The sequence below is a fragment of the Pinus tabuliformis genome, chromosome X (genome assembly GCF_031772625.1).
Source record: "Pinus tabuliformis cultivar Carrire ecotype Pingquan chromosome X, CPIR1, whole genome shotgun sequence".
NCBI classification, from domain to species: Eukaryota; Viridiplantae; Streptophyta; class Pinopsida; order Pinales; family Pinaceae; genus Pinus; species Pinus tabuliformis.
In genome coordinates, this window is record NC_142308.1 from 643157315 (window position 1) to 643166690 (window position 9376).

The 9376-nt window shown below is 34.6% G+C and overlaps 1 long non-coding RNA gene across 3 annotated transcripts; it reads left to right on the top strand.

Moving 5' to 3' along the window:
- The first annotated feature begins 6388 nt into the window (after positions 1–6388).
- LOC149141644 (uncharacterized) lies at positions 6389–7813 on the top strand. 3 transcript variants are annotated; one of them, XR_016264500.1, is made up of 3 exons: positions 6389–6796; positions 6904–7166; positions 7292–7813. It is a non-coding gene; the product is annotated as an uncharacterized LOC149141644 (long non-coding RNA). The 3 variants fall into 3 exon arrangements; XR_016264499.1 differs by having other exon boundaries at positions 6392–6796; positions 6896–7166; XR_016264498.1 differs by lacking the exon at positions 6389–6796 and having other exon boundaries at positions 6803–7166.
- Positions 7814–9376: the final 1563 nt, after the last annotated feature.

Here is a 9376-nt window from a genome sequence, read left to right on the forward strand (position 1 = left end):
CCCCATACAGGAGATCTCTGCATGAGTAGATGTCTCTAGTCGATCTCCTCTTAGCTTCCCCTGTTATGGCTGCTCCACAACCTCCTGAAGCTGTTGCACCAATCATGGCTCCTCCACAATCATCTCAGACTTCTTTTGGCACTGCATGTTCAGAGGTAATTTACTCTCCCTCTCAACCACCAAGTATCTAACCATTGCCTTGCTCCTCAAGGCTTTGCATGCATCTTGTACGTCAAGTGCATACAGGTTCTTGGCTAGCACACCAATCTATTTCCACTTTCCCGCCGTCACGAAATTTTCTAGAAAAAGAGTTGTTTTTAAATCAGCGATATCTCCCTCATTCGAACTCTGATTCAGTCGATTTGTTTTTTTATTTTGGGTATTTTTCCACAAGGAATCCAAATCTGCTATTTCTTTCTGAAAATTTTGTACAGAAATTTTCAAATCTGCTCTACAAACTCTCGGCCCAAAACTCAAAACTTTGAAATCTCCTGTCAGTATACGGTTTTCTCCTTTGATCACATTTGCTCTAATACCATGTAGAAATTCCCACCTGTAGATCACTTGGTAATGCAATGTATTAAAGCAAACACTTGATCTACTTCTACAACCAATTTAGCGGAAGCTTAATCAAACATGAGCAACATCAATAAGAACACATATAACTGATATGGAGAAATCAAACACACATAACACAGAAGATATAACCGGGGGAAAGCACCAGCCTAAAACCCCATCTCTGTATTATCAGTGGAAATATGTCTGAATTACACATAGCCTTAGCTCAGAAGTTATCCAGCTCTCAGTATAATCCCTCTGCTGCTCATATACAGTCAAAGGCTTCTCACAAACCTTCTCCTCTACCCTCCAAGCCTCCTATTTCTATGCACAGTTTTCCTAGGTCCTCCAGTTGCAACCTGTGTGATTCTCACCTCACACACAACACTGACCTCTAAAATAACTGCACAAACCTGAAGGAGATAAATCCTCATCATGGATGAGCTTCCCTTATAGGAAAAATATTCATCCAATTGATAGTACACTGTCCCTTCTCTGATCTCAACTGGGTCTCTGACAAAACTGACATGCATCAGTTATCCATGAATGAATACACAGTTATCTAAAAATAATAGTTGTCACATGCATGCAAGCATCAACAAACTATATCTCATTAATTTAACAACTTGTTAAATTAGTCTAACTGAACTTGACTAAGTTAAACTAAGTCAACTGATCCTCTCAATATAGAACTGATCCTTAATTCCTCAATCAATGGAGCAAATCAAGGAAACATTCCCCAATTAGTGGAGAAATAATTGCATGTTCTCACAAATACTTCAAGTTTTCTTTTCCTTTACTAATTAACTCATGGAGAATTAATTAATTAATATTCCAAACTACTGGTAAGACCAAATTTGAATTTACTTCCTATAGATAGACCAGGGACTGCTATAAATAGGAAGGGACCCAAAAATGCTATTTTTAGCAATTTCACCTCTCACCCAAGGTGGCCAAAATGCTCATTGGCCAAACTGCTATTTTTAACAATTCTATTTTTAGCACTTTCTAAATTTATCATTTTTTGTTGCACATTTTTCAACAATTCTAGAGTATAATCCGCAGGGATTATCTCAAGAAGTATTCTAGGAGACTTGGGAGGTGATTCTACAACTCCTGATCTAAAAGTAGGAGATTCTGGAGGGGATTTGGAATTTGAAGGAGATTTAAAGGGAGAATGACTCTTAGAATGGCCTTTTGTTTTTGGATTGGACTTACTTTCCATTCATAGTCTTCATGCCCTCCTTCTAGCACCAAAACTTGATGGGGCCTCAAAAACTGTTGCCTCAACACAGGGGGAAAACCACCCGTTCCGTACCTTGAGACAACTCGTTTTCCATTTAGGTAGTGTCTCTGACTAGGTATAATGGGGTCAGTTTCCCAATGAAAGGTTATTGAATGAATTTGTAATGCTTATATTGAAGTGAAATAGATGGATTTGCAGTAATGAATTAAATGTGAAAACATATGCATTAATCTACTCTATAACCCGAGATTGTTTAACATTTATCTGGATGCGATCTATAATGATTTTCCTTAGTAAATGAAAATATACATTGCTCAAACAACAATGGTAATAAAAATATTTCAAGATGATTACTTTGATTAAATAGTTAATCAAAATAGTGTGTATAACTTATATCACATTCAACATATCAAAGAAAATTTCTTAACTTGTAAAAAATATCAATGGCAACATGATCAAAAATGAATACATGTAACACTGTTCTTTAAATACCATGTAACATGCAATCTGAAAAGATAAATTCAATATTTATTTATGAACAAAGCAAAGATAAAAATACATAAATACCAGATGTATGTTGCTCAACTCATAAAAGAAATAACAACAGTTTATTCCTTTCCACAAAGATGATTCCAGGAGTATAGTAGTGCAACCTCTCAAAATTGTTTATGAAAATTCCTAAACAATGTTCCAGTCATTCTATTGAGAAAAGGATGAAAGTACAATAGTGTGAGCTTTCGTAAGACTTTTTTCATAAAATTCAGGATCTTTATTTTATACAAGTATGCTTAAATAACAGAAAACAACTAAATCTATTGTGTAGAGCATTTAGGGTATTTAAACAGATCCCTTCAATACGCTTAAATAAAAATAGTTTTTTGGTAGCAATGTTCTGAAATTGATTTGTTGTCTTCATCAGCTTTGTTTGTTCCATCAAATTCTCTAGATGTTTATCTATCTGTTTGAACTGAACTGCTGCTTATCAGCATAACTGTCTCCCTTGTCATGAACCTGAACAACGAAAATAGGAATCAATAAGCTAGAAATAAATGAGATTGATAAGTGAGTTTTATTTGAAACAAATCACTTTTGTAGGAAATTAGGATGAAAACGTAGAGCATAATAAATCTGAACACAACCATCATGGATAGGAATGCGAAGCTAGTTCTGTGACAAGACAAGTGGACTTTATGGTTTTATCACAAAAATGCAATCGCTTTTAGACCAAGGGCTGAATTATCATCATATTTCAGGCAAGGAAAATCCCTATTGAAATAGACGAAAATACGAATAAGACTAAATCGCAATTGGAATGGGTAGAGGAGGAATGGCTTAAGGTGTGTGAGTTTTGCAATTGCGCAAATGCGAGAATTTATGGATTGCATTGTATAATCTCGTTGGGTCCGGCTATATCGCATATCGCAATAATGGAGCAATACAACACCAACAGTCTTGAAATATTTGAGATTTGTGATCTGTGGGATGATGTAAGGGATGACATGGCAGATGTCTTGGGTATGATTGCATATCGCAGTCAAATTTGGTAGGAGTCGTTGGAACAAGCGGTATGGTAAAAAGAACTGTGATAGTCACGGATGCGATATTTTTATGAATTGACATATAATTCTTATCGGGTCCGAGGCTTATAACAAATTGTAATCGATAGTGCATAAGGATTGAGACTGTGATTCTTATGATTATGCGAATGCAGGGGATTTATGAATTAGAATGAATAATCCTGTCGGGTTCGAGGCTTTAGCGCAATCATGATTGACATGAGGAAGGATATCGCAATCATAATTCAAATGAGGCATGACTCTTTGGTATTTGCGATAGTCGCGGATGCAAGGGTTTTATGGATTACAGTGGATAATCTCGTCGCATCCGGGGCTTTATCGCATATCTCAATCGGTGGTCGGCTGGCCTAATCACAATCACAAATTAGTGTAGGTAGTGGGGCATGGACTTTTGGAACTACGATAGCTCTGGAAACAAGGAAATTATGGAATGGATTTTATAATCTCGTCAGGTCCGAGCTTCATCGCATATCCCAATCGGCATTTAGCAGGAGTATGGACTTAACCTTTGAAGCTTTTACGATATCCTGTTGGGATTGAAGTTGATTTTCCTATTGGGTTAAAGCTTAATCGCATATCACAATTATTTAAGGTATGAGACTTAAGTTTTGTGGTTTATTGCGATAGTCGTAGACGCGGGGAATCATAGAATTGTATTAATCTTGTCGTTGAGTCTGGTCTAATCACAATCGTAATGGATAATGGCGGAGGGGTCTTGAGCCTTTGGAACTTTTGCGATGCGGGAAGCGAGATGAGTTGGAGTTTATAAAGATACAACCTTTAGGAATTCAAAAATCCAATTATTTTGTTTTTTTAATTAAATAACCCATATTTTCTAATACTTGAGGTTTTATAAAGCCTAAGTATAGTCTTGTTCTCGAGGGCTATTGAATTTGGTTTTTTTTGGATAATCAGGGTTTAATACTTGGGTTTTAATTAAAAAACCTAAGTATTAAACTTTGATTATAGGATTTATTAACAATTTTTTTATGTTGATTTTGTATTTTTTTAATTTTTTGGTTTTTTAAGGAAGTAAAATCAAAGGCTTTTTAAAGCTAAAGGGTCCCTATTTTAATATAATAAATTTCATAGGAAATTTATTATATATTAAAATGGGGCTTGTTGAATAGTAAAACACAACCTCATCTCATACAGTTTAGAATATCAACAGAGATATTGCAATAATGTGGTAAAATCTATAAGAACTATTCGAGTCTATACAGAACTGGACTTATTTATACATGTGGTCGGGTCCATTATTTCCTAATTTATGAATTTATGTATATCATAACTCCCCTTTATGTATCACAATATCACTTCTTGTTCGGTTAATAACTTCCTCACATAAAATTCAATTTTTCAGTGTTCCCTAGAACTTACTTATTTTCTGGACAAGATTTTCATCCAGATATCACTCTACCATTGCAACCAAGCTTTAGAAATTGTAAGAACCCACTTTTATCCCTCAAAGGAAAACACATTTTCAGTAGTGTACGATGTTTCCCTTTATTATGGATAGTTTTAATTTTACTACCTCAGTTTGGTGATCAAGACGTGAAAATTTGCTAGTTTTCCCATCTTTTGTGGTACTTTACTAGGCATTGGTACAGTCCATGGAAGATCAGCGAGTGATAACCAAATGAAACTAGCTATTCTGCCCTTTGTAATTGGCCTAATCCTTATTTTGAGCTGGACTTTCTCAATTTCTTTAGCATCACCCATTGGTTGCTTCCAATTTTTTTCTATTGTCTACTTATCGGTTTTTCCACCCGAAAGGGTATTCTTATTGTTTCAAGTGTTATCTCATAATTGTTTAGGAAGTTCAAATTTTCCTAACTATTGTATACTCCTTCCTGTATGTGTGTTTGTAGTGATTAGAAAAACAAAACTGAATTAGTTTTATATTTCCTTTACCCTTCAGGGATTATTCAATATGTACTTATAATAATTATTTCGTCCATATTTTTGTTCCAAAAACGATGCACATCCAGTAACTTAAGTAATTTCGCAAGAAATTATTAATGGTATAGCTATGTCCATTAGGTCCAAAATTTGAACCTAGAAAATTGATTATTAGAAGAAAAAAATGTTACAACAATTGTATGGATGCTTTACCATTCTTAGTCCAGTCCATTCTCAGTTTGGTGTTGAAGCACATTAGGCCCAAGGGTTGAGCCTAAGCTCTAATACCATTTGTAATGTACCTCTATTTCATGCTATTTTTTATTCCAACATTACTAAATTAGAGGGCGTCATAAGAAGATTGTACTTCTTATTTTGTCCATGCGTATTATATGGGATTTAGTATTTTTGTTATTTTCCATAATTTCTCTTATAAATATGATGTTGGCAATCATTATAAATTTCTCTTCATCACAATACCTTCAAGTTACCACAGAGTTCTATGGATTCTTACTATGTTCAAGGATATACCCCACTAATAATTTGGTCATCCATTGCTATCTAGAAATATGCATTCGATGTTGTGTTTTCTGGGAGTTAAAACATGGTTGGATATTTCCTATTACGTGCCATCCATTAATTTCATAAGATTAATGGTTAACTTATGGAATGAACTAATATATAAGTTCATATTTAGATAATTTCAATCTTATAATACATCAAACCTATGATATAACCATGCGAAATATGACATATGAGCCTTCGTTGGTTTACGTGACGTTATCAAGTGGATCCATTAACTTGGGTATTAAAATTTTACCTTTTCTAAATCTGAAGTTTATTCTTGGAATGAGTGCAGGCCTATGTGTAAACCTAGCCCTTAACAATTAAATTATATCGGTTTATCGTTTATATTAATGCGCCTCTAAATGGTTTCTTAACATTGGCCACTAAAGTCATTTAATGTTTAATGAACGTGGCATGATACCTTGCTTACAATTGGATGAAATATGCACATTTGTATTTTTGGGTTGGGGTATCATATCCTTTAATGCATATGTTTGTGGTGCACACCCAACCCTACTAAGGTGGTGATCAATTGTTGTGATCACTCGAATAAGAATCGACAATCAAACTATACCACATAACCCTAATCTTATAACCTAAATCTCATTTTGCACATTTTTCTTATGTTGCTACTACACTCTGAGGAAAGGGTTTGGCAGAGCTCTGGCTGAACCCTAAGGATGTCGAACTACCCCTCTTTACTTGTCAGGATCACCTTAATGAGTTTTACGCCTCCCATTTGGCATGTACACTCCCTTCAAAATCCATTTAAACCATCCATTAGTTCCCTTGTATCGTATATTTGCTCAGGAGATGGATTTAGCTTCAAATCCCCTACACCATTTTCCTAATGTCCCTCTAACAACGGGAACCCCATGTTTTCAACACTTCTTTGGAAATATTTCTCCTATGGCAGCGTTCGCTTGTACAGGGCATGCATTTGCAGGTATTGTATTATTTTTCCAATAGTTTGCCTTTCTTGTTAATTATACTTAACCTACAGAAAGGGTTCCTTTGGCATACTGTTCACTTTACTTGGTTGTAGAGATGTAGGTTTCATGATACCCTTAATATCTAGGGTTCTGTTCCATGGTATTTCCAGTAGAGGGCTCTGCCTAGGTTTGTCAATAGAGACAAAATGCGATCATCTGGCGCTCGCCAGTAACCTCACACAGTTTCTCTTTTTAATTTCCTGCAAGCAATTCGTTATAGTGAGAATGGCTCAAGAGTCTCGCACTGACACTTTCCTCCTTGACCCTATGCATGCCAAACATTGGTCTCAGGCACCACTTTGGGTTTCCTCTAATGAGTTACAGGTATAATTCATTTCTCTATCACACAATTTCATTTGTCTCTTGCCCTATGGTTATTATCATTTCCATTTAATGGGTTTGAATCTTACCTTTTCTGTCTTCTTGTTGTTGGTGTAATTCACTTACAGGTACCAAGAAACTTCAAAGTCATAAGTTCGAGGTTTGTTGTTCGCAGGTTTCATTCCTCCCTTTAATGCATTGTTGCTTTGGCCCTTTTCTAGGTCGATTGACTCTTTGCTTAAGTGGGTTCTAGATGATGATGGTCACCATGGGTTTCGCTTCTTTTGCTAGTTGATTTCTGTTGAATTCCACTCAAGTCATGGTATCCATTATGGCTCAAGGCTACCAGTGACATTTGCATTATAAATTTCCTTAGTATAATATGTTGTCTTGTTGGTTCTTGTTAGTTCGCCACACAGTTGTGCCCATTGCTTATTTTGTATTAAATGGCACTATATGCCTCAATATATTTCATGGTGATTCTGTAATTAATGAAACCAGTTAATTTATCCCTTTTAAGAGGGAAAGCCCAGTGTTGGGTTTAGGCTTGAAAAATTTACTTTTTGAACCTATTTTTCTTTGATTTCTATGTAATATAAGCACCTGTCATCTTAGACAAGGTTTACAGTAATTTATATGGATTCTATTCATTTTATGTTCTATTTCAACCTCCAGTTCACAACTTACATTTGCGTTATAGTACTACATGTATTCTACAGGTTACATGCATTGTTTCAACAACCAGTAAACAATGTCTATTTGGGTTTTGTCCACTTCCAGTTATTACTATGCTCTGATTCTATTAATATCATATATATGATTTACTTGTTCGATTTCTCCAAGCTTCTAGTACTTCTGTTATCTCTTATGCCCAAAATTTATTTGTTTTTCCTATTCTCTGGACTAATATGTGGACTTAATGGTTTACCATATTTTCTCTATTGTTTCATTCAGATCTGACTCTTTCTCGAGTATTTACTTGGAATCCTAAGCTTGTCACAATTTGTTGATTGTTGATGTACAAGTCTATGGGTTTTTAGTCGTAGGAATTGAGCATAATACCTTAATTAGCATTCTCAAGTGCCTTAACTGAGTAGCTACGAGAATGGAGGGATACCTTTCTCCTCTCGTCGGCATCTAGAGGTCCTATAATAGATCTTACTTCGTAAGACATATTTTTTTTTGTTATATAGAAAATCCTTTACATATATTATACAAAACTTCAGCTACAAACTAATGTGCTTAGGCCATAATTCATTAATTTTAATGTGTTTTTTGTATGAGATTTTCTTTGTCTTTCCTTTGAAATGAGTTGTATACAAATTATTTTCTCTAATGATTGAATTGTTTTACCATTCCTATAACTTTATGAGAAATACATCTATACTTATTTGATTTGTGTAGAGTAGTAATAGCAAGTTGATATATTATTTCTATGACTCATTTCCATATATAACTTAATCACCTATACTACTCATCTTTGGTGTTTAGTTTAACGATATATCTGTGATATAAATGTACATGCTCACTATTCCTTAGTTAATGTAGTATAGAATTCCTATTTTACAGTATTGATGTAATAACACATATTACAGAAAAAGTCTATAGAAAATCAACGTTGCTCTACTTGTTATTTCATAGAAATTTTAACTTTAAAAGCACATTGTCAATGAAATTTGCAGAAATAAATTATTCATTCTTTCATGTTCTATACAAATACAACATTATAATATTCCTAGCTTCCATTTCACCAAGAAAAAGACACTAGGCCCCATTATATAATAATTCTTACATGTTATTCTCAAAGTTAAATAATAAACCAAACAATCAACACTAACCTTAAATATTTAAGTCAAGGTAAATCATAACCTAACTAGAAAAATGCAATGATAATAAACTTGAGAATGGAGCATTGCTCTCCTCACAACCATACAATTGATCTCCGTCACCTCTCCCTCGTGCAGAAATTCACTTTTTCCAAGAGATCAACAACCCCTTGTTGATCCCTTCAATAGATATTTAATACCTTTCATGATAAGGCTTCCTTTAGTAGCGTCCCACTTTCGGTGAATCATCTTATCCACTTCCCTAGGCTTTTCCATAAAAGCCTGCCTTTTTCTCCCACTGTGCATTTAGGATTTTCTAAGCGTAGCATCTTTCTCCAACTAGGCAACTTAATGTATCTTTATCTCCCATCCATTAAGTTTATCTAG